The 21,379-nt window shown below is 46.6% G+C and overlaps 1 long non-coding RNA gene across 1 annotated transcript; it reads left to right on the top strand.

Annotated features, from left to right (window-relative positions):
- Nucleotides 1-13,285: 13,285 nt before the first annotated feature.
- LOC135183159 (uncharacterized) lies at nt 13,286-18,291 on the top strand. Its single transcript, XR_010305433.1, has 3 exons — nt 13,286-13,530; nt 14,029-14,114; nt 18,105-18,291. It is a non-coding gene; the product is annotated as an uncharacterized LOC135183159 (long non-coding RNA).
- The last annotated feature ends 3,088 nt before the right edge of the window (nt 18,292-21,379 follow it).

The following is a 21,379-nucleotide window of genomic DNA, read 5'->3' as shown; positions in this document are numbered from 1 at the left end:
CCCCAAATTAGGTGTAGCTCCTGCAGGGCAAGTGTATATCATTTTCTCCTATGAGGAGAGGCTGAGGGAGCTGGGCCTGTTTAGCCTGGAGAAGAGGAGGCTCAGGGGTGATCTTATTACTGTCTACAACTACCTGAAGGGGCATTGTAGCCAGGTGGGGGGTGGCCTCTTCTCCCAAGCAACCAGCAACAGAACAAGGGGACACAGTCTCAAGTTGTGCCAGGGTAGGTATAGGCTGGATATTAGGAAGAAGTTCTTCACAGAGAGAGTGATTGGCATTGGAATGGGCTGCCCAGGGAGGTGGTGGAGGCACCGTCCCTGGGGGTCTTCAAGAAAAGACTGGATGAGGCACTTAGTGCCATGGTCTGGTTGATTGGTTAGGGCTGGGTGCTAGGTTGGACTAGATGATCTTGGAGGTCTCTTCCAACTTGGTTGATTCTATGATTCTATAATTCTATGATTTACTGAAGTGCCTAAGTACTGAGCTACCCTCCTCTTGATCTCTTTGACATCAGATTCTCCCTTCCTCTGCCCGCAGGTGGGTGGTGGCATGGAAGGGACCTGACATTTCTTGAGATTCAGATCTTCACATCTCATTGTGAAGAACAGTTGAAAGGTCCTTCTCTAAGAAAGCCTTGAGTTCAGATCCATAAATAAGTCACCTTTTATCCAGGTTGTCTACGCCTGTGCCATCTCGAGCACAGCCAAAGGGAGGCTGCCACCTAGAATCATAGAATCATAGAATCAGCCAGGTTGGAAGAGACCTCCAAGATCATCCAGTCCAACCTAGCACCCTATGCAGTCAACCAGACCATGGCACTAAGTGCCTCATCCAGGCTTTTCTTGAAGACCTCCAGGGGCGGTGCCTCCACCACCTCCCTGGGCAGCCCATTCCAATGCCAATCACTCTCTCTGGGAAGAACCTTGGGCACTCCAGCAGATCTTCACTGTCACAAAGAGGCATGGAAGGCAGAGCGGTCTGTAAGACAGAGAAAGACACGAATCCTGCCTTTACTTTGCACAGCAATCTCTGTATTTTGTGTGTGCTTATTGCCCTGAGTGTGTATTCCTTTCCCACCTGTACTTACACTGCCTTTTTTCTGTGGCTTGTTATTATTTCTATTGAGCAATCTCCATCTGAGCTGGGAGATCTTGCAGTGACTCACTTACTTGAACATTATTGCCTAGTTCTTTACACAAGACAGATTGGATATGAATGAGATCTCTTGTCCTCATGAGCATTATATTTATTTCACAAGACATTTTCTTCAGAACTCTCCCTGCAATAAATTATGTGGTGTATTTATTTCTTCTACCATGCTATAGCTCTGTGCTTTTTTGTTGTTGTTGTTGTTGTTTCTCATTTTTCAGACACTTCTTCTTCTTTTCTGATCTGCTGTTGTTGTTTTCTGGGTTGGTTTTAGGGTTTTTTCCCCCCTTCTCACTCTTAGCTATATCCTTGGGCTTTTTTCCCCCTGTGCATTTTTTAACACAGTGCATGGATTTGATGCAGTCAAAATGAGAGCTTGAGATAAGTATTTAAAGTAACAAAATGATTTCCCTCTTTTATCTTTCAGATGCTGTATAATGACTGGGGAAAAAGAAAGGGAAAAAAAATGAAAAGTAGGTGAAATGATTTAAACAAAGCATAGAACTGCATGGAATCAGTTCATAGGTATAATCTTCTGATGTTCATAATGTCAGCTGAGTGAAAGACTTTGGAAGTGTTTTGCTTCTGAAGAATCACCTGCCTGGATTTCAGCAGCTGCCTTTGGGAAGAGCCTGCAAAAAATGCTGAAGTCTCTGTCTAATCCAAGGGAAGGTAAGAACATTTAAAGTGGGAGACACTGAAATGAGACTCCAAAATATCATATGCTCATGAAATCATAGAATCATAGTATCAATCAGGTTGGAAGAGACCTCCAAGATCAGTCCAACCTAGCACCCAGCCCCATCCAATCAACTAGACCATGGCACTAAGTGCCTCATCCAGGCTTGTCTTGTATAGGAGTCCCTTCTTAGGACTGTATCTCAGTGTCATTAGACCCATCAAAACATCACTGTGTTCCACTGCCCTCCAGCAATCTTGCCTGACCTGTCATCCCCTTGCAGCCTTTTTTGCTTCTCCATTGCTTGGTGGAGGTGTGCTAGAAGCCTGGATTCAGCCCAGTTGTAGCCTTTCTGGGGAATGTTAGAGGAAAAGATGTGTTTAGCTGAAGATCAGATGTAAGTAAGCCAGTGGATGGTGTTGATTATTGCCCCTTAGTTCCTTTTCTATTCACTCAGAGACTTGACTATTCAGAGGGGGAGCCCTGGCTAGTCACTGCTGAGGGCCAATAGATTCTTCAGAGGCAAGTCTGACCTGTCTTACCCCAGCCCTGTGAGCTGTTCTTAAATATCATCTGTAGTTGACAACATAGATAGCTATAGGAGGAAATTTGTCTCATCTCTGCCACATAAAATCAACCCTGACTTCCAAATGGTAATAAGTTATTTTTACATCTCTTCGAGGAGAACTTCAATTACCAAAGCAGTGCTCATAAAGGAAGCCTTTAAGAATCTATACATTAAAATGCCCTGGAGATTCACCTGTGCAGCAATGTTTGTCCTGCCTGAGACTGGGTATCCAACATGTAGCACAAGGTAGGGTTATAGCATGATATAAAAGACCTACCAGACCCTTCTTCCAGGCCTGTTGCTGTGCCACATTTAGCTGCTAAGGAGGACTCTCTCACTTCAAGACTACTTTCATGCTGTATGTTTAAAACCACAACTAAACTTCTTCACCTGGAATGCCATGTCATTCAGGGAAGAAGTGGGATTTCTCTCCTTGGTGACTTTCATCTACACAAAGTCACCCCCAGTCTGATCTGGTGGTGATGTTATTGCAGCTTCAAGCAGGAGGTTGGCCTAGAAACCTTAGCAGGTCCTTTTCCAATGTGGGTTTTTTGTTTCCCTCTGTGATCTTACAGTTCTAGTGAGTGTATTACAGTAAAATAACCAGATGGATTTTTTGGAAGCTTAGAACAGATACCCTGAAGGCAGAAAACAGTATGTGGAGAAGAAGACAGGGATGGGGGTGGGGGGGAAGACACTTCTTTCCATTTATGACTTCTAGAAACAGGACTCCTACAAGCAGTTGAGAAATTTGTCTTGATTTGGAGATAAGAAAAACAAACACTTCTGAGTAGCTTTTCACAGTAAGGCTGCCTGCTTTGTGATCCTCATCCTGTCTTGAGGAGGGTAGACAGTGTTTTAAAATGTTAGAGCAGGAACCAGCCTGACCCTATCTCATCAGTTTGGAGTCTGCATCTTTGCAGTAGGGATTAAATATGTCTTGTCTTCTGTGGGTTTATTAAAGGCCAGAAGGGAGGCAAGGAACCTTTTACTTCTGACAGCATTTTGTCTGGTTGCCTGAGGCATCTACTACTGAGGGAGGAGGGCAGAGCAGGTAAACCTCACTGCCATACCCAAGGCTAATGCAGGAGATCCTTGTGGTGAGCTTGAGTCTATGCATGAGGATTGCCCTGTGCACTGGGCACAGTCATCAGAAGGATGTAGGAATAGCATTGGGAAGGGAGGGATTCATAATGTGCCCAGCTTCCCCTGACATTGTTTCCAGAGGCAGTAGTCCTTGCACACCTAGAATCGTTTTGCAGCTGGGGTTACTCAGCTAAGGGCATTCCCACCCCTGGGATGTGTTGTGTAGAAGCTTAATTTTACCCTTGGGACCAGCTAGTGCCATTGTCTGCCTTTTCCAAGTGAATTCCTCTTACTAGATCAGCCAAACCCTTCTGCTGTTACTGAGACCCAAGGGTTTTCCATGCAAAGGCAGACTTGCACCAAGCCAGGGGCAGGGCTAGCTCCAACTCTTCTGCCAGTTGATGTCCCTGGATGTGGTCTTCCCTAGGAGAACTGACTCCCAACACGTGGAAATTCACATAATTCCTGATCTTTTTTTTCCTCTTCTTTGGACTTCTGGTGTAAAGTCCAATCAAGCCCCACAGATGCCAAAACCTAAATCAAAAAGAAAGTTTGTTCTTTCATAGCAAAGCTTCTTTCCACTGTCTATACACATTGTTGTGTTTATTTCTCAACCACAGGGCAGCCAGAGTTCTGATTCTAGAGAAAACCTTTGGACTGCTTTACTCTGTTCTGCCCTTCACTCCTGTTCTGCATCATGCATCCAAATAACTTCCACATTTTCCCCCTCCCTTGCTTTGCAGCATTTTCCTGAAGGAGATGTTCTTTTGGTGCACTGAATTGAACAGAACAAGACCAAATGAAACCAAGCAATGCTGTGCACTGGGTCCTCCCTGCGTGGCAGAAGTCACTTGGCAATTTTACAGATGCTAAGAGTCTTAACCATCAGCCTGTGAGGTGTCTTCTGGAGCATGAGAATTCATCAGCTGGCTTTCATAGCCACGTTAGGTGAGTTTTAAGTGGGTTGTTTTGCAATGCTGTGCTCTGTGTTATGACCCTGCAATTACATCTTTGCATGCCTGCTAAATTATCACCAGAAAATTCATCTTCAAAAGTGCAAAGACAGAGTCACAGAAACATGCAGGCTGGCAAAGCCCCTCTGGATCACCAAATCCAACCTCGAACCTTACTCTACAAGAGCCAACTTAAACCATAGCCCTAAGCACCACATCCAAACCACTCTTAAACACATCCAAGGTTGGTGACTCCACCACCTCCCTGGGGAGCTGTGCTAGTTTGAGCCTAGCTGGGATATTTTAGTGAGAAGAATTAGATGATAGGCTGTGAAAAGGAAACAGTGATGATGTGTACTGCACTCATAGGCTTGCTGAGATGTATAAAAACAAGAACACAAACATAGATAACAGAATTTGCTCTCTGGCTTTGGGCTGGACTTCTCTCTCTCTAACCTGCTGTCTGTATAACTAATCCCACTGCTTCCTAACCTCCCTGGCCAACTCTCCAAACTCACCTTGAACGTAAGGCAAAGTCTGGGGTAAGGTAGAGGGTTGGGAAGAAGGTGGAAGGGTGGTTGGGAGCCCCTCCTGGGGATGCTGGTTTCTGGGAGGGCTGCTGTGTTTCTGTATCACTTTTTAACTTGTCTATTACTGTCTATAGCTGTAGAGATTGTAAATATCTGCCTGGATATTGTGCTAAGCTATAACTATAAAGCTGCATTCTTCAATTTCCAGATTGGCTGAGTCTAGTCTGGACTCCCCAGAGAGTTTGTGGGGTCACCTCTGGAGCCTTTCAAGGCCTGTCTGGATGTCTTCCTCTGTCATCTATGTTAGATAGTATTGTCCTGCTCTGGCAGGAAGATTGGACTCGATGATCTCCTTGGGTCTCTTCTAACTCTTAATATCCTATGATCCCTGTGATTTTCTTAAGTGTGGGGGGTGGGTAACACCCAAACCATCAGAGCAGCTCATTCCAGTGCCTGACCACACTCTCTGTGAGAACTTTTTTCCCAATATAATAGAATCAATCAGTTTGGAAGAGACCTCCAAGATCAGCCAGTCCAACCTATCTGCCAGCCCTATCCAGTCAACCAGACCATGGCACTAAGTGCCCCATCCAGGCTTTGCTTGAACACCTCTAGGCACAGCAACTCCACCACCACCCTGAGCAGCCCATTCCAATGCCAGTCACTCCCTCTGGCAACAACTTCCTCTTAACATCCAGCCTAGACTTCCTCTGGCATGACTTGAGACTGTGTCCCCTTGTTCTGTTGCTGGTTGCCTGGCAGCAGAGCCCAACCCCACCTGGCTACAGCCTCCCTTCAGGTAGTTGTAGACAGCAATGAGGTCGGCCCTGAGTCTCCTCTTCTGCAGGCTGCACACCCCCAGCTCCTTCAGCCTCTCCTTACAGGGCTGTGCTCCAGGCCCCTCACCAGCTTCTTTGCCCTTCTCAGGACACCTTCCAGCACCTCAACATCTCTCTTGAATCAAGGAGCCCAGCACTGGGCACAGTACTCAAGGTGTGGCCTGACCATTGCTGAGTCCAGGGGCACAATAACCTCCCTTGTCCTCCTGGCCACACTGTTCCTGATCCAGGCCAGGATGCCATTGGCTCTCTTGGCCACCAGTCTAAACCTACTCAGTCTCAGGTCTCACATCTTCAGCTGCCCACATCAAGGCTGCAGCCAGCCCTGCCACTCACGGCGGGCACGAGAGACCCACCCCAGCAGCTTCCCACTGCAGCTTTGAAGCAAGAGTAGCAAGAGGCTTCAAAGCTGCGACCACGAGTAAGGGAAGGGCTCAGGAAATGATTGGTGGGGTATAAGTATTTATTGATTTAAGGGCATTCTTTTCCTTTTGCCTCGCTTTTGTCTTCCAAAGGCAACTTTCCTTTGAAATTTATGTCCCACATTGTCACATCAGGAGGAAAATGCATGAGGAATGTTTAGCTAGTGCAAATTTATTGCCTATTACGTCAGCTGGCATTGTGGGCTCACAATATGTAATGCTTCATAAATTATGAAAAAAATAAATGTTTTATGGGGCAAGCTACACCACTCTTGCTTGAAAACCTGGGAGCTGGGGAGACTCGCTGACCCCCCTGGACAAATTAATGTGCCCATTATTTTCATCAGTACAGCTCAGATGGGGAAGTTTGAGCATCTTTGTATATTTGTTTAAAGGAAAATGAGGACAGAAGTTGCTTGAAACATGGCTACTCTCTCTGGAAAGGAACTTTGAGCATCTTTATATAGTTATTTAAAGGTAAATGAGGACAGAAGTTGCTTGAAACACGGCTACTCGCTCTGGCAAGGAGCAGGTATCATTTCACCCAGCTCATAACCTATGGCTTCCCCTCACGGTCATTGTTATTCCAGGCCAAAGCTTAAACTCTGAATCAGAACTGCAAGGACTTAGCACAAGCTTCCAGAGGTCAAATTCTGCAGTTTTGAGCCAAGCAGACTAAATCTCCCAAGTTGGTGGGATTTTGTCTACGCAAGGACTGAGGCATTTGCAGAAAGCTGGGAAAGCAGAAGTCAGGCTCTGGCAGAAGGGAAGGCAGTGAAAGATATTCCTACCCAACTTTCCAGTCCTGCTTTCCCTGACTGTGATGGAGAGCTGCAATCAAAGGAGAGCCACACGCCTCAGCCGCCAAGGGCTAAAGCTCAAGGCACCGCCGATCTTAAACCCTACCAAACACAGCAGCCTTCAGCTCTGAGCCACAGCGATGGGAGGCAAACCTCCTCACCCGCCTGCATGGGAAAATGTGTCGTCCCATTTTCCAAGGAGCAAAAGTTCACTCCAACATGTGTTGCATGGGAGGCATGCCATCTTGGGGGGGAGGGGGGAAGGGCACTGTGATGTGAGGTACGAGGAACGGTGCAGCGCTCGCAGCTATTTTTTAGGCTTGCTTGCCCCTCACACCCAAGCGGTCCTGTTACTTGCAAAAGGAGGTGAGGTGTTGCAGCTCTCCCCTGGATGGTTTTTATATCACCCAGATCCACCACTGTGTTTCTAATAAAGCCATCAAGAGCACAACCAGCAGCTCCCTGCATCGGCTAAGTCACTGCTTCAGAGGACTCTCTTAACAACTTGAGGCTGGGTGGACTGAAAATATCTTCCTAATTCAAGTCAGCTGAAGCATCAAAATGTCAGGCAGATGGGCAAGATCTTTGGCTGGAGCCTTTGCTCCTGGTGGAGTTATTGCAGGCAACACTCGGAGACTCTTTTTAAGGTTTTTGTTAAAATTGGTGGGCTTTGGAGAAATTTGCTTTCACAGAAGCACATTAAAGGACATTCCTGGGTGCTTCCTAGTGTAAGAGCTCTGAGGATCCTAACTTTTCCTAAACTACATTAAACTATGCTACTCACCCCAAAAAGACAGTCTTTCTTAGAGTCATAGAATCAGTCACGGTTGGAAGGGACCACAAGGAGCAGCCAGTTTGAACCCCCCTGCCATGCCCAGGGACACCCTACTCTAAATCAGGCTGGCCACAGCCTCAGCCAGCCTGGCCTTAAATAGCAATGGGGCCTCAACCACCTCCCTGGGCAACCCATTCCAGGCTCTCACCACTCTCATGCTCAACAGCTTCCTCCTCACCTCCAATCTCACTCTCCCCACCTCCAGCTTTGCTGCATCCCCCCCAGTCCTGTCACCTCCTGAGAGCATAAAAAATTCCTCCCCATCTTTTTTTGTACCTTGCTTCAGATCCTGGAAGGCCACAAGAAGGTCACCTGGGAGCCTCCTCTTCTCCAGCCTGCACAGCCCCAACTCTTTCAGTCTGTGCTCACAGCAGAGCTGCTGCAGCCCTCTGAGCATCCTTGTGGCCCTTCTCTGGACACGCTCCAGCATCCTCACATCCCTCTACTTTCCTTTCCCTCTTTCTTTCTCTCCATATTGTTATTAATGCTCACTGGATTTAAAACCTGTGGCTAAAGGACAGTCATTATTGCTTGGCCAAGAGACAGTGACAATTATTTCCTTGGCAGTTGTACTTTCTCAGAATTATTAGCTCCAGTCAGGCTAACCTCAGGGACTCTGTGGTGGGGAGATGGAAGAGATCAGAGAAAACAAGTGAAGCCCAGTCGAAGTTCCTACTTGCTTTGTATGTTGGTGGAGATTTCTTTCTATGCCCGAGAAGAAATCCTGCCTTTGCCTTTGGCATCCAGTGGAGGGCACTTAAGTACCACAGTACAGAGCGGAGTCTGCTTGCACCGCGGCGCAACACTCTCAAGGAGGCAATCGATGATTGGAATTAGCTGTTCCCTACCTGTGATGTGAAATATCACTTGGAAATAGCTGAGGAATTAATATTAAAAATAAAAAGGAGGGGTGTTGGGGGCTGGGGGGGAAGAAATGGAAAGCTTTTCAATTTAAACTGCTTTTCAAACTGCTTTGTTAGCAGAGCAGGAGCAGATCTAAAAGTTTTCCTCAGCAGCAGAGGGGAGAGAAAGAAAAGAGTCTTATATCCCTATACAAAAGTTTCAAGTGATTCCTTTTTATATGTTAATCAGAATTTCCAATATATGGTTGCTAATGAAAAGTTCCTGATCCTTCCCTCTGCTTCCTGACCTCAGCAACTTTTATGCCCAGGGAGGTGGTGGAGTCGCTGTCCCTGGAGGTGTTCAAGAAAAGCCTGCATGAGGCACTTAGTGTCATGATCTAGTTGATTGGCTAGGGCTGGGTGCTAGGTTGGACTGGATGATCTTGGAGGTCTCTTCCGACCTGCTTGATTCTGTGGAAGCAAATATTAGTGAGTTAAGAGGAGAAAAACCCCATCCCAGACACTAAACGAAGCAGTGGTTAGAAGTGGAGTTCTTGGGGCTCTTTAGCCTGAAGAAGAGCAACCTGAGAGATGTTATGAATGTTTACAAACATCTGAGGGGTGGGTGTCAAGAAGAAGGGGCCAGGCTCTTTTCAGTGATATCCTGTGACAGGGCAAAGGGCAATGAACACAAAGTGGAACCCAGGAAGATCCAACTCGACATGATGAAAAACTTCTTTGGTGTGAGGGTGCAAAGCCCTGGAGCAGGCTGCCCACAGAGGTTATGGAGTCTTTCTCCAAGTCCTTGGAGTGAGGGCTGCAAAACTGAACCCAGGACTCAAGATGTGGCCTCAGGACTGCTAAGTACAGGGGAGGAAATCACTTCTCTGGTCCTGCTGGCAGTAATGGTTTTGATCCAGGCCAAGATGCTGTTGACTTTCTTGGCCACCTGGGCACATGCTGCCCAGGGAGGTGGTGGAGTCACCATCCCTGGAGGCATTCAAGAAAAGCCTGGATGAGGCACTTAGAGCCATGGTCCAGTTGATTGGCTAGGGCTGGGTGCTAGGTTGGACTGGATGAGCTTGGTGGTCTCTTCCAACCTGGTTGATCCTGTGTGATTATGCTATAATACTCTACTCATCATTTCAGCCTGAGGAATAATTGTTAAAAGCAAAATTTCCTTTCTTGATGCCTCAGCTGCACCAGGAAAGACCAAGACAATTCCCAGAGACTGGGATTGCAACATAAATAGAACCATCACTGAAACTGCAGCTAGTTTGGAAATGTTCTCCCCAAAAGAAAAGTTTAAAACCAAACATTCCAATCAGGAACATAAACCTAACCATATCCCTCTTAAAAAATGGGTCTATTCCAACTCCTCCACTTTATAGCACATAGCCCCTGGGTTATTACAGTCTAGGAAAATCTGAAATAAAAACCACACTGTTTTCTGGGTCTGGTCAGGCATCACTTGGTCAAAAGCTAAGTTTAGGGCCTCCCAAGAAAGGCAAGGTTTAGGCTTTCCTGACACGTGTGGTTCCTTTCTGAAAGGAAGCAATCTGGTGCATCTTTATTGCAGATACATCGGTTCAGTTTCATCCCCTTTAAAAAGGAATCACAGCTGGCTTGAAACAGAAAGCTTTGCAAAGGTTTGTAGTTGCATGGGGATGTTGTTGTGGTCAGCTGCCTGGTGATTTTTTTTTTTCACATTGGTGGGGGTTATTTACTTTTCAAGTGTGATTTGCTTCCATTGCTCCTTTCACGCTGCTCTAGCGCCAGATCAGACACAAGTAACTCCTTAACGCCGAAAATGAAGTTTCTGCAAGTGACTATTTTTAAATGACTCCTTTTATGTTTGCTGCTGAAGGATCTCCAGCACTCCTGCCAGAAAGGGAAGTATTTATTATCTCTCTTTTACAGATGAGGAAACTGAGACACTGTGAAATTAAAGGCTTGGGGAAATTAGTACACAGTAAATTGTGGCGTGAATGTACTGCGTACCGACCGCCCTGCGCGGACTCATCGTGTGGACTGGCTAAGAAAAAGGATTAAACTCCCTTGAATTATCTCACATTTGCCATGGACAGTTACCATGGATCAGCTGACATGCAGCAACTTCTGAACCCACAGCAAGTCCTTCACACAGTGAATCCCCTCAGATGAGAGGAGCAGATTCACAGGCAGCTCTTCTGAGTAGCTAATCCACTGCAACTTTATGCAAGAGTTTATTAGCCACTAATTTCCCCAGCTGGCCAGATCCGAAGTGGGGTAGCTAAGAATCACAGAAGGAAATCTCTGGCAGAGCTCAAAGTCAGATCTCAGTATTCTCACAGCCTTGAAAGCAGAAGCTGTGAGCTAAAAGCAAAATATCAGGAGGAAATAAACTTTGCCCTTTTTGAAGGGCAGAGTATCTGCAGGATGTGCCCAGGCAGTGGATGGGTTAAACTGGTGAATCAGAGTGGCAGAATCATGAGCTGAGTCTCCTGCATTTGAGAACCACCCTCATGTCTCAGGGGTTTTGACATGAAAGCTGCTTCCAGCATTGTGGCAGCACCTTACAGCTCAGCCCAGCCTGCCTGCTGCGGTTTGTTCTGCAAAGCCACACAGTGTCTATCCGTCCTGAGAATCCCATCAGACACCTCCTCCAGCCCCACGGCTAGGTCAGGTCCATCTGTGTGTGTGCAGGGCATCCTGCCTGCTCAGTAGCCTGCTTGCCAAGTTTCCTTCCATCTCAGCAGTGCCGCTTCAGGAGAGCAGAGCCTCTGGACACGACCACCGCAACCCTGTCACTGTTCCCTGGTCCCCGCAATGACCTCAGGGTTCAAGAGGCTGCTGGCAAGGCTCCAGGAGTGACCTCCTTGCTCTGCAGCACGCTGAAAGCCTGATGTTGAAATGACTTTGGCAGGAGCACTCCCCATTGTGTCCGACCCAAGCTGGAGAGATGAGCGTGGAGGAAGCTGGGACGAGGGTTGGCTAGTGGGAAGACAATTACTGACAAGTTCATTCCACTCCTAAACAGAGATAGAAATGATGACACTATAAAGAAGAAGCAAGATCCTCTGTAAAGAGCTCCTAGAGAGCCCTGGTAAGCAGGAGGGATGTTTAGACAACAGTTTTATATTGCACCACTTTGTAAAATACGTTCTATTTTAGCTCCAAGCTTGAGTCCAGTTAGAGCTGCATCAGAGCTGAGGAGGCAGTGTGTATTTTAAAGCCCTCTGAACAGGACTGGCTGATAACTAGCACATTTAAATCTGAAAAACAGAACTTTTTCTCTTGGGGATTGTTTTTTTTTAATGGATTTATTCTTTGTAGTTTGCACTGCAGCTATAGCATTCCACCAGCAGTCATTTATCTAATGACTTGGATCTTTCAGGCTGTGAAAAATGCAGGCTAACAGAGAGAGAAAGTGGTGGTGGTGATGGTGAAGTTCTTTCTAATTTGCATTTCAGAGCTGATCCTAGTCATCATAAATAGAGAGAAGTTAGCACCTTCCTAACACCCCTCCAGAGCGTTACAATATGAAAACAATGGGATTAGTGCACTGTATACTGCAATCCTTAGAAACATAGAATCAACCAGGCTGGAAGAGACCTCCAAGATCATCCAGTCCAACCTAGCACCCAGCCCTATCCAGTCAACCAGACCATGGCACTAAGTGCTTCATCCAGGCTTTGCTTCAACACCTCCAGGGACAGCGACTCCACCACCTCCCTGGGCAGCCCATTCCAATGCCAATCACTCTCTCTGACAACAACTTCCTAACAACATCCAGCCTAGACCTCCCCTGGCACAACTTGAGGCTGTGTCCCCTTGTTCTGTTGCTGGTTGCCTGCAAGAAGAGACCAACCCTACCTGGCTACAGCCTCCCTTCAGGTAGTTGTAGACATCAATGAGGTCACCCCTGAGCCTCCTCTTCTGCAGGCTGCACACCCCCAGCTCCCTCAGCCTCTCCTCACAGGGCTGTGCTCCAGGCCCCTCAGCAGCCTTGCTGCCCTTCTCTGGACACCTTCCAGCACCTCAACATCTCTCTTGAATTGAGGAGCCCAGAACTGGACACAGGACTCAAGGTGTGGCCTGACCAGTGCTGAGTCCAGGGGCAGAATAACCTCCCTTGTCCTACTGGCCACACTGCTCCTGATCCAGGCCAGGATGCCATTGGCTTTCCTGGCCACCTGGGCACACTGCTGGCTCACGTTCAGCTACTATCTACCAGCCTACTATCTACTTTCTCACCCTCAATCTCCAAACTAAGTCTAAATAGAGCTGGATTTGCTTCTGGTAGAGCTGAAATGAAGACAAAGGAGGATGTCTGAGATAATATTTTTTCCCCCCCTTTAAAGCTTAATCTTAGAAAATGCCTAACTGTGATAGAGAAATGGCTTGCAAGTAATATGATAACTATCCTTTATAGAAGCAAACCAGACTCACTGGGCTCTACTGTTGTAGAGTAAAAAGCTTTACAGGTGTAATTAACCTGTGGAATGCCCTTCCACAAGATACTCTCAGGGTATTGGCACTAATGCTATCTATCTTCATAACTCAGGGCATCAGTGGCCTCCTAGCTGAGATCAAGAAGCAATCTACTGTGTCCCTTCATGACGTGACTCTGCTGAATGAATGAAGAGGTCGTGGTGACTTTTGTAGTAATGATCACTGCTGGAGTTGGAGAAGATTTTGGCTTCGAAGCAGAGATCCACAGTTATTCCCAGAAATGAGCAAGAGGCTGCAGCATGACACCTAAGAAGAGGACATCCTAGACTGCTGCTGTGCATGATGAGGAGAGGAAGGTCTGCAGGTACCACAGAATTCGGTGTAGGTGAAAGGTAAGTCATGGGTGGGTTTTGTACATGTTCTTCATCTCTCAGAAACACTTGAAGGCACTGCCCCAGGTAAGGGCTCACTGCACTTTGCACTGGTTTGCAAAGGAGCAAAAGTGAAGGTTTAGAGGGTCAGTGCAGTCCCATGGCTGGGACTGAGAGATGGTCTCAGCCCTTAAACAATATGATGCTCAGCACAGCCAGGTTTCTGAAGCATGTGGAAGGCAGCAGTGCCTTAATTCTGCTGAAACAGCTTGGAGTTTCATGCACAAAACAGAGAGCCTGGGCACCAGAGTGTGCACAGTGTCAGATCAAGGCCCACCTGACCCTCTCTGTTGAATCTGCCTCACTAAAGATTCATCTCTAAGGAAAGAAAAGCAAAGGCAAAGATATGTCAGTGAAGGGTCTCCAGAGAGACAGTACCTGGTTTGGGGATAACTGTGCATGGAGACAAACTGCACTCTGTTGCCTGGTGCCATGAAGGACTTCTACTGCATTACACAGGTCCATGAACACCACTTCTCAGAAACTTGAATGCCAGAATCTTGAGAAACATTTGAACTTTGGCTGACTCCAGGCTTCAGTTGCAGGTTAGTAGGATTTTAAGGCTGGTGCTTTATATATGTAAGGCATATATAAATACACACATGTTATATATATATATACACACATGTCTATATTTACATGTGCATGTGTTCTTTTATAGAGATACATCAAGGTTGGGGTTTTTTTTGTCTGTCAAAGCAGTTCAGTAGCTCTGTCTTAAGCTAGAAGCAGGGGAGACTCTCTTGTAGGAAGAGATTTGGTGGAGCCATACCAAACATTGGGGAATTTATCTTCAGATGTTTCATTTGAGGCCAGCTTGTCATTAGGCTGAATATTTGATTTGAAGTCATGCTGGTTTCACATGTCACACCACCCTGGCACTGCATGAAAGTGGTGGGAGGAGAGACTTGGGGGGGGGGAATGAGCAAGTAGGGAAGGATTTGGTTATCAAAGCAGAGGACTTAGAATCAAAAGTAATCGACAGAAGGAGATTACTTCAGCTCATGGTCCAGACAAGGGCTCTATCCTGATAAATTAGGCCACCCCCTTATACAAACACAGGCCCCTCCATGTGCATTACCAGCTTCACCCAGAGACAAGGAGAGGATGCCACTGCTTTACTGCCAACACAGCCAAGCAGCAGGTTTGCTAAACCCCAGCTTTCAAGAATATTAATGCAAATCATAGAACTAACCAGGTTGGAAGAGACCTCCAAGATCATCCAGTCCAACCTAGCACCCAGCCCTATAAATTATTTCACCCTTTCTGCTCCTGCTTATAGCCTTATGAGGCTGCTACACAGATCAATCAATAGTTTGATTTTTCTGCCCTACAGCTGCCACAAACACAAACCCCATGTCAAACCAGCTGAGCAAGGGGCTGGACATGGAGACAGATGGAGATGCTGAAGGGGAAATGTGGGATGTGGCATCTTGTGCCTTCCAGGAAACTTGGGCACGGACCACTCCTGCTGAGCCCCATCCAGCACGCTGCTGCCACATCCCACTGACCCTCGAGATGCTCTTCAGTGCCCAGGGCTGGAGATTTCTTTCTCTCTGTGTCACCTGTGGAAACATTCAGGCCTGACAAAGTGAAAAAGCAATTCGGCATCCTTCGAGTGAGGGAGGTTGATTTTCATTCGAGACTGAATGGCTCATTTTTACCTTTTTAGCTCCTGGAAGAGTAAAAAGTGAGAGGTCAAACCTGCATCACCATGACAACCCCTGCAGCGAGGGTTTTTGAGCAGATGAAGGGGAGTGATAATGGAGCTGAAGTTTCTGCCTGTTCTCATAGGCTTTTTGGTTTGTTTTATTTCTCTTTAGGCAGGGTGAGGTGTGGCCCAGTGCTTTTCTCAGGGGTTGAAGGACAACACTGACCAGTTTAAAACACTGCCACACTCTATTGGAGATAACTCCTTGGCGTAGCACTGCCTGGACGCACACAGGGTGCATAAACCACATAGAAAAGCACATCATCAGATCTAGTCATGGAAGATCAAATATCCCCTTGGATGCATTCCTTGTACCACTCTAGGTACAAGACACCAGCAAGTGCAGTCATATTATCAGGTTTGCATCAAAGGCAGCTGTCATCTCTGCCTTTCCTGACAGCACCTTTGCAATCCCAGAATAAGCTCAATAAAACAGCCACTCTCTGAGGAGAAGAGGCACTGTGCTAATGAAGATACACAAAATGGAGTGAGAGTCTGAGGAGGTGCACTCAGGAGGGGTTGCAGGTCAAACTGGAAACTGATTTCAGATGCTGATCTCATGCCCTACTTTCCTAGACCTGCACAAGAAGGAATAGGTAAGAACAGATTGCAGATAGCTGAGGTTCCCGCTACAGAGCAAGACCGAGTCAAACCCAAGTCACATAAAAACAGCCTCCAAATTCTCTTCTGCTTAGAAACTGAGTTCAGGGGATAGAAAAACAAACCCAAAAGAGTACTCACTTTTCAAATCTCTCTGGTGATGCTAGGTACCTATTAAACCTTTCCTCAGGCAGGAAGCCCTCTCAGACCAGAGTGTGTCTATGGCATGCAACTGCAGTACCTAGGATGGGTTGTCCTCAAACCCCCATCTAGTGTTAAGCCTCTTCAGAAGTTTTGCAGCATCCTTTTCTGCCTTGTTGCTGTTGCAACAAACAAACAAATGAACAGACAGACTGTGATGGTTTGGGTGTTACCTCCTCCCCCACCCTTGTGAAAACATCACCCAGACTAGACTCAGCTGGCTGGAGGTTAAGGAATGAAGCTTTATATTTACAGCTTAGCACAAGATACAAGGAGGTATTTACAATCTATACAGCAAGAGACAGTAATAGACAAGTTAAAAAGGTAATGCAGAAACACAACAGCCCTCCCAGAAACCAGAGTCCCCAAGAGGGGTTCCTAACCACCCCTCCACTCCTTTCCACCCTCTACATTACCCTAGATTTTGCCTTACACTCAAGGTGAGTTTGGAGAGTTGGCCAGGGGGGTTAGGAAGCAGAAGGATTAGTTACACAGACAGCAGGTTAGAGACAGAAGTGCATGCAGCCAAAGCCAGACAGAAGTGCGTGCAGCCCAGAGCCAGAGAGCAAATTCTGTTATCTATGTTTGTGTTCTTGCTTTTATGCAAGCCTGTGAGTGAAATAGGCATCACCATTGTTTCATTTTCACAGCCTATCATCTAATTCTTCTCACCAAAATATCCCAGCTAGGCTCAAACCAGCACAGCTGCCCAGGTAGGTGGTGGAGTCACCACCCCTGGATGTGTTTAAGGGTGGTTTGGATGTGGCACTTAGGTCTATGGTTTAAGGTGGATCTTGCAGAGTAGGGTTCTAGGTTGGACTTGGTGATCCAGAAGGGCTTTCCTGACCTGGACATTTCTGTGGTTCTGTGAGCCCTGCCTGCTGCCTGGCTCAAACTAGCACACAGATAAATAAATATTAAGCAGAACAGGAAAATCTAAATCAGGCATTAAGGTGGTGGAAAAGTTGATTTTTGCCAGAAGATTTTTGTCAGGAAGACTTCAGTGAGACCTATACAGCTCTCAGGTAGTTATGGAGAGAAAAGGAACAGCCAAGAGTTAACACTAAACCCCTTTTTTTGAATGGCTATAAAATCTTGAGTTGAAGCTGTTCTCTGTGCCCAAAGGACTGGGTTAAAGCTTTTTTTGCAGTGCAGATGCATTGTTCCATTTTTGCCTAGTGAAGGGTTTCTCATATCTTCTTCCAAAGTGGTGGATGTGTCCCTTATGTCAGCGTGGAGCTACGCAGCTCATCATCCAGAAGGGCAAACTGCAAAGAAAGAGCACAGCTCTGGTCTGTCTGCCCCCAGATTTGAAACAATAGCTGCATCGACACATCCGCCCAGGAAGAAAGCGGAGCTGGGCTACTGGGATCAGCCTGCAGATAAATCAAAGTAAATCTGAGAGATAGTGATATGATGTTGCAATAATAATTCACTCCTCATGCTGATTTAGAAGAGGAAGCCAATTCAGAGTTTCACAAGCACAAGGGCCAGCAGAGAGCCCTGTGGGACAGTATGAAAGAGAATAATCAGTTCGTACGGGAAGAAAGAGTGGAGGTTATCAACTGCATAAAATACAGACCTGGCATAAAGCAGATGAAATAATTTCTGGAAGGGTCTTGGATTATAATCTGTGCTTCAGACAAATGATTTATGAACTGCTGGACCTCAGTGTTTGGACCAACCAATCTGAAATATTAGGTTAAATATGAAGCCTCTGCATGTGAGAGGATTGCAACAACACTAATATAAACAGGATGTTAAAGGATGACAGCAAATGCAATTCTGTCCTTAGAGTGATGGGCCAGAGACCTCAGTTTTCCTTTTCCTGTAGTGTGATTTGGCTCCTTTGAATGAGACTTGACCTTTAGGTTCTGCCTGTCTGATGGGGCAGCTCAGGACAAACTCTTTTTTTGGGAACTTATTCTTTGAGGTCAAAATAATAAGTGCCAATCACACTGGCATCAGACCGCTTGGAGGCTTTAATTACATCTGTTTTATTCCTCACTGCAACTCTACTCAGCCATTTCAAGGCACAGCAGTCAAAGAAACCTGATGTTGTGGTCAGTTGATGCACCTCTCTGAAGCAGCAGACTCATCTCACTTCAGAACTGTTCTGAAAATAAGATACAGCCATTCCTCCTTCCCTCAAGAATAGTTAAGGGTAAAACTTTTAGTTTGTGCTTTGTTTGAATGAGATTTGGATATAAATGATACCTAACAATTGTATTCTCCATCATTACCTGAAAGGAGGTTGAGGTGAGGTACATGTTGGTGTCTTTTCCCAAGTAGCAAGTGATAGAACAAGAGCAAATGGCCTCAAGTTGTGCCAGAGGAGGTTTAGATTGGTTATTAGGAAAGATTTCTTTACTGAGAGAATGGTCAGGCATTGGAACAGGCTGTCCAGGGAGGTGGTGGAGTCACCATCCCTGCAGATGGTCAGAAAATGTGTAGATGTGACACTTCAGGACATCATTTCATGGCCATGGTGGTGTTGAGTTGAGAGTTGGGCTTCATGATCTTAGAGGTCTTTTCCAACCTTAATAATTCCACAAGTCTGTGCAGTGATGTCATTAATTGCAGGTGACTCAAGGGTGCAGACATTTAACTTTGAATTTTAAGAGAAAACTTGCCCACAGCAACAAAATTCACAGAATCAACCAGATTGGAAGAGACCTCCCACATCATCCAGTCTCAAGAGTGAATTCTCAGTCTCAAGATGAAGACCAGCCAAGGAAGGACCTAGGGACTGGCACCAAGGGTGTGAATTGCCACAGGAGCTCTGTGAAAACTCAATGCAGTGTCACCTAATAGATGAGAGCAGAAAACCACAAGCCACATATGTTCCATGGAATCAAAGACTGGTTTAGGTTGGTAGGGACCTCAGAGATCATCCAACCCCCCACCATAGACAGGGATGACTCCCACTAGAACAAGTTGCTCAAGGCCTCATCCAACCTGATCCTGAACACCTCCAGGGAGGTTGTGATTCTGTGATCCGCAGCCTCCCTGGGCAACCTGTGCCAGTGTCTCACACCCTCACTGGAAAGAACTTCCTCCTAACATGCTGTTTAAATCTCCCCTCTGCCAGTTTAAACCCATTACTCCTCGTCCTGTCATTACATGACTTTGTAACAACCTCCCCAGCCCTCCTGTACTCCCCCTTCAGATACTGGAAGGCCATTCCAAGGTCTCCTGGAAGCCTTCTCTTCTCCAGGCTGCAGAGCCCCAACTCTTGTAGCCTGTCCTCATAACAGAGCTGCTGCAGCCTTCTGAGCATCTTCATGGCCACCTCTGGACTTGCTCCAACACTTCCATGTCCTTCTTGTGTTGGAGGCTCCAGAACTGCACACAGGACTCCAGGTGGAGTCTCAGGAGAGCAGAGTAAAGGTGGTAGAATGCCCTCCCTTGCCCTGCTGGCCACACTTTTCTTAATGTTTCTCCCTCCAGAGTTGTTCCAAGCACACCTTTCGTCTACAGAAGATGCTGGCATGGCAAGCAAATATTGCTGTCCATGGGTTAAAGTTCAAATGCATCACTTAAGCAGATGAAGAGTTGAACCAGGGCAGAATGACTAGCCATTTCCTTCGGGGAGTGGTGATGGTGGGGTGAGATGTGGGTGTGTGGAGTTAGGATGCAGACAGTCACAGCCCTTGTACAGCAATTACCATAAAGATTAAATAAATACAATAGCCTAATTTCACATGGAAGTACACTTTAATTAAGTCTCTGCAGAACAATGAGCTGCTTCCAGAAGAGCTGTGAAAATCATCACTAGGGACTGGCCAGAGGAAGAGAGAAACAAACAAGAGAAGGTCTCTTTGTATAGAAAATGTGTAGAGGAAGCTGTTCCCAGTTAATTTACCTAGGAAGAACTAATAACGAACTCCAGGCTTCTGCTCTCATTTTTTTTATAGAGAGTCTCATGATGCTTACCAGACTGAGGGAGACAATTCATTTGCAGACTAATTGCAAGAGCATCACACAGTGTATTGTGTGTGATGTACACCAGTGGGCTTAGTTAGGCTGAAATGCAATTGTGTGCCTGGAAACTCCTGTGCATGATAAACTCCAGGTGTACAAAGGAAAAGAAAACAACCAAACCAACCTTTTCTTCCAACAAAGTTCATGATGAATTCCTTATCTTAACGTGGCCAGGTACAGAGGTCAGGAGAAGATGCTAGGAGGGATTCACCTGTGAAATGTCTCTTGACTCAAAACATAGAATCATAGAATCATAGAATCAACCAGGTTGGAAGAGACCTCCAAGATCATCCAGTCCAACCTAGCACCCTGCCCTATCCAATCAACCAGACCATGGCACTAAGTGCCTCATCCAGTCTTTTCTTGAAGACCCCCAGGGATGGTGCCTTCACCATCTCCCTGGGCAGCCCATTCCAATGGGAAATCACTCTCTCTGTGAAGAACTTCTTCCTAATATATTTAGTTTCTTTTGTTTTTTGTTTGGTTTTTTCTATTTTAATCTTTTTGCATGGTCAAAGTTCCTAAAGAACTGGAAGTACTGCATGGAACTACTGCAGGAAAAGCAACAACAAATTAGCTGTTAACACTTCTGCATATGCCTGCATACATTGCTTAAGCACAGGGTAAGCTTGGCCAAGCTGATTGTTGTTCTCTTCCTGGGACCAGGATGTTCCACAAAGGATTTTCATCTGCAAAGGGTCACATCAGCCACCCTATGACTTGTGACAACTTTGAGCTCTGCAGCACTTACAGAATAGTGCAAGGGCCAAGTGCAAGGTTCTGCATCTGAGTCAAGGCAATCCCAAGCACAAATCCAGGGTGGGCAGTGAGTGGTCCCTCAGGAGAGGGACTTGGGAGTGTTGGTGAATGAGAAGCTAAACAGGAGCCAGCAGTGTGCACTTGCAGCCCAGAAAGCCAACCAGAGCCTGGGCTGAAGCAGGAGAAGTGTGGCCAGCAGAGCCAGGGAGGTGATTCTCCTCCTCCACTCTCCTCTGGTGAGACCCCACCTGGAGTACTGCATCCAGTTCAGGAGCCCCTATTACAAGAGGGACGTGGAGGTGCTGGAGTGTGTCCAGAGAAGGGCCAGGAGGATGCTCAGAGGGCTGCAGCAGCTCTGCTGTGAGCACAGACTGAAAGAGTTGGGGCTGTGCAGGCTGCAGAAGAGGAGGCTCCCAGGTGACCTTCTTGTGGCCTTCCTGGATCTGAAGTGGGCTACAAAAAAGCTGGGGAGGGACTTTTTATGCTCTCAGGGAGTGACAGGACTGGGGGGAATGGAGCAAAGCTGGAGGTGGGGAGAGTGAGACTGGACGTGAG

This window comes from Pogoniulus pusillus, chromosome 17 (genome assembly GCF_015220805.1).
Source record: "Pogoniulus pusillus isolate bPogPus1 chromosome 17, bPogPus1.pri, whole genome shotgun sequence".
Lineage (NCBI taxonomy): Eukaryota > Metazoa > Chordata > Aves > Piciformes > Lybiidae > Pogoniulus > Pogoniulus pusillus.
This window is presented reverse-complemented; position numbering and strand designations above follow the sequence as displayed.